The sequence below is a fragment of the Nerophis lumbriciformis genome, linkage group LG06 (assembly GCF_033978685.3).
Source record: "Nerophis lumbriciformis linkage group LG06, RoL_Nlum_v2.1, whole genome shotgun sequence".
Lineage (NCBI taxonomy): Eukaryota > Metazoa > Chordata > Actinopteri > Syngnathiformes > Syngnathidae > Nerophis > Nerophis lumbriciformis.
This window is the reverse complement of record NC_084553.2, coordinates 44,156,973-44,161,238: the sequence shown is the minus strand read 5'-3', so window position 1 is coordinate 44,161,238 and position 4,266 is coordinate 44,156,973. Positions and strand designations below refer to the sequence as shown.

Genomic DNA, 4,266 nt, shown 5'->3' with positions numbered 1-4,266 from the left:
CAATAGAAGTTGGTTGCCGTGGCTTTGCAGGACGCTCCCTCTGTAAAGTGCTTGGCCGATTGGGAGTCAAAGGGGCGGCCAAAAGGAGGGCCATTCAATCCGCAAGTGAAGCGGCAGAGAAAGCCACGAGGTGGTTGTGGCTGAAAAGGGCAGATCCGTGGGTTGCTACTGGGACACAAGCAGGGACTTGATCACCCCGGCTGGGTCGCCTGGACGAGGGTGTCTGATGTTGCGAGACCCGAAACACCCGATGAATCCAGGATACATCACTGATGATGTGTCCCAGTGCATCCAGGAGATGTATCTTTCAAGTTTCAGTCTGGCTAAGCCAGTGACTCCTAGGAAAGACTGGGTGGCAACCAAGAACAGTTTGGTCGACTACTGAAGAGACAGTTGGCAGCTCGGAAAGACGGCACCCGGGACAGTATGGGTTAGCACCCCAGCCTGTATCTTTCGTGAGAAAGAACCCAAATAAGCTACGGAAAACCCTACAGAGCAATACCCCCAGGAGATCCCGAGAGGGGGGGAGGATGAGATCTCCAATCGGACGGCCCAAAGGTTAACGAACCCCGCAAACGAACTGACTACGAGTATGACATGTATCTGCGGCAAGCTGTGCAAAATCAACGTGGCTTAAGAATCCATCAGGCCAGAATGAAATGTTTGGAGCGGGAGAGCGAGGTTCAACGCACAGGTCCTGGACCTGGTGAGACGCAGGAGGATCCCGGACAGGAGACACCCCACAGATCCCAGTCCCTCCACGTACCGGAGTCTCTCAATCCCAGCAGAGTAGTTCCACAGCAGCGGATTAAATGGCCCCAAGCAAACAGACGGAGCGAGTGGCTACAGTTTGATGAGGACGTGTCCAACATCATCCAAGCCACAGCTAAAGGAGATGTCGACAGCAGGCTCCAGGCAATGAGTACCATCATCGTCAGCTATGGCTCAGAAAGATTCGGACGGATGGAGAAGGGCAACACTGAGGCCACCCCCTACACCATGAATCGCAGAGCCACTAAGATACACCAACTGCGCCAGGAGCTTCGAAACCTCAGGAAACAGTTCAAGAGAGTTTCTGAGGAGGACAAACAACCTTTAGAAGAGCTGCGCAAAATCCTGCGGAAGAAGCTGACAACTCTCCGCAGAGCAGAGTGGCACAGGAGGCGTGGAAGAGAGAGAGCTAGGAAGCGGGCAGTCTTCATTGCCAACCCCTTTCGGTTTGCTAAACAGCTGCTCGGGGACAAGCGCAGTGGCCGGCTTGAGTGCCCAAGAGAGGAAGTGAATCGCTTCCTCCAGAATACCATGAGCGACCCACTGAGGGGACAAGATCTAGGACCCAACAGAGCGCTCATCAGCCCTGCTCCACCAACGGCAGAGTTCCAGTTGACAGAGCCCAGTTTGAAGGAGGTTGAAGAGGTCATCAAGGCAGCCCGCTCAGCATCTTCCCTGGGCCCCAGTGGTGTACCTTACCTCGTCTACAAGCGCTGTCCAGGGCTTCTCAAGCATCTGTGGAAGACCTTGAAGGTGATCTGGCGAAGGGGGAGAGTGGCCAACCAGTGGAGGTGTGCAGAGGGAGTATGGATCCCCAAGGAGGAGGACTCGAAAAACATCAACCAGTTTCGGACTATATCACTTCTGAGTGTGGAAGGGAAGGTGTTCTTCAGCATCGTCTCCCGAAGACTGACCGAGTTTCTCCTCAAGAACAACTACATCGACACTTCAGTGCAGAAGGGGGGGATTCCTGGAGTCCCCGGCTGTCTAGAGCACAACGGTGTCGTCACACAGCTCATCAGAGAGGCCCATGAGAGCAGAGGGGAACTTGCTGTGTTGTGGTTGGACCTGACTAATGCCTATGGGTCCATCCCACACAAGCTAGTTGAGCTTGCGCTACACCGCCACCATGTTCCCAGCAAGATCAAGGACTTGATCCTGGATTATTACAATAACTTCAGGCTCCGGGTCACTTCTGGGTCAATAACCTCTGACTGGCATCGCCTTGAGAAGGGAATAATAACAGGATGCACCATCTCCGTTGTCCTTTTTGCACTGGCGATGAATATGGTGGTAAAGTCTGCTGAGGTGGAATGCAGAGGGCCTCTGTCCAGATCAGGTGTTCGACAGCCCCCCATTAGAGCCTATATGGATGACCTTACCATAACAACAACATCAGTACCAGGGAGCAGGTGGATCTTGCAGGGATTGGAGAGGCTCATTGGGTGGGCCAGGATGAGTTTCAAGCCCGCAAAGTCAAGGTCCATGGTGCTGAAGAAGGGGAAGGTGGTCAACAAATTCCGATTCTCAATCTCAGGAACGGTCATTCCATCCATCACGGAGCAACCAGTCAAGAGCTTGGGAAAGCTCTTTGACTCCAGCCTGAAGGACTCTGCTGCTATCCAGAAGTCTACTGAAGAGCTTGGAGGGTGGCTCACCAAAGTAGACAAGTCTGGCCTACCTGGTAGATTCAAAGCCTGGATCTACCAGCACTCCATCCTTCCCAGAGTCCTGTGGCCTCTCCTTGTATATGCAGTCCCAGTAACAACAGTGGAATCCTTTGAAAGGAAGATCAGCAGCTTTCTGCGGAAATGGCTGGGTCTCCCACGCAGCCTCAACAGCGCTGCTCTGTACGGGACAAGCAACATCCTGCAGCTACCCTTCAGTGGGCTCACTGAAGAATTCAAGGTGGCACGCACAAGAGAAGCCCTACAGTACAGAGACTCCAGGGACTGCAAGGTGTCATCAGCCGGGATTGAAGTGAGGACAGGAAGGAAGTGGAAGGCAGAAAAGGCAGTGGAGGTGGCTGAGTCACGCCTTAGACAAAAGGCACTGGTTGGGGCCATAGCAACAGGGAGAGCAGGCTTGGGCTACTTCCCAAAGACCCAAGTCAGCCAGGCCCGGGGCAAAGACAGACGACATCTACTCCAGGAGGAGGTCCGAGCAGGCTTGGAGGAAGAGCGAGTGGGCAGGGTAGTGGGACTCCGGGGGGATGGACAAGATGGGAGGGCACGTTGCAGCGCAAAGTCACCTGGTCAAACATCATGCAGGCAGACCTCCACCGCGTCCGGTTCCTCGTGGCAGCAGTCTACGATTCCCTCCCTAGCCCAGCAAACCTCCATGTTTGGGGGAAGAGCGAGACACCCTTCTGCTCCCTTTGCTCCGGAAGAGGCTCCTTGGAACATCTCCTCAGCAGTTGCCCAAAGTCTCTGGCTGATGGTCGCTATCGCTGGCGTCATGACCAGGTACTCAAAGCAGTTGCTGAGAGCATAGCCTCAGCCATCAGCAGCAGCAAGCAACATCATGCGCCAAAGAAGGCAATCTCTTTCATCAAAGCTGGGGAGAGACCTCGTGCACGTCCAAAGACAATAACAGGACTCCTTCACACAGCCCCTGATTGGCAGCTACACGTTGACCTGGGAAAACAACTGAGGTTCCCCCAGCACATTGTAAAAACCTCTCTACGGCCAGACATGATCATCATCTCAGAGGCTTCAAAACACCTCATCATGCTGGAACTAACAGTGCCTTGGGAGGAGCGGATTGAGGAAGCCAACGAAAAGAAACGTGCCAAGTATCAGGAGCTGGTGGAGGACTGCAGGGGCAGGGGCTGGAGGACTTTCTATGAGCCAATAGAAGTTGGTTGCCGTGGCTTTGCAGGACGCTCCCTCTGTAAAGTGCTTGGCCGATTGGGAGTCAAAGGGGCGGCCAAAAGGAGGGCCATTCAATCCGCAAGTGAAGCGGCAGAGAAAGCCACGAGGTGGTTGTGGCTGAAAAGGGCAGATCCGTGGGTTGCTACTGGGACACAAGCAGGGACTTGATCACCCCGGCTGGGTCGCCTGGACGAGGGTGTCTGATGTTGCGAGACCCGAAACACCCAATGAATCCAGGATACATCACTGATGATGTGTCCCAGTGCATCCAGGGGATGTATCTTTCAAGTCAAGACAAAGATTATTTATGTATTTAATATTTGTTTGCTTACTATAGTATATTATTTATTTGTTCACCGCTTTTATACAGAGAACAAGGAAACTGGATACATTTGCTATGGTATGAAAAGGGGTAGGATTAATTAAGCTCTGCTTCTTCCTACTCCTTTTCGGACATGCTGTAATGAAACAACTGGAAATGTGTTATGCGTTACATTGTATCGTATGCATGTTTTTGAAATAAACTGAAACTGAAACACTGGGATAAAATACTGTCATCAGTATACTTGCCAACCCTCCCGAATTTTCCGGGAGACTCCCGAATTTCAGTGCCTCTCCCGAA

The 4,266-nt window shown here is 52.8% G+C and overlaps 1 pseudogene; it reads left to right on the top strand.

Annotated features, from left to right (window-relative positions):
• The first annotated feature begins 639 nt into the window (after positions 1 to 639).
• Positions 640 to 3,848, top strand: LOC133608344 (uncharacterized; annotated as a pseudogene).
• The last annotated feature ends 418 nt before the right edge of the window (positions 3,849 to 4,266 follow it).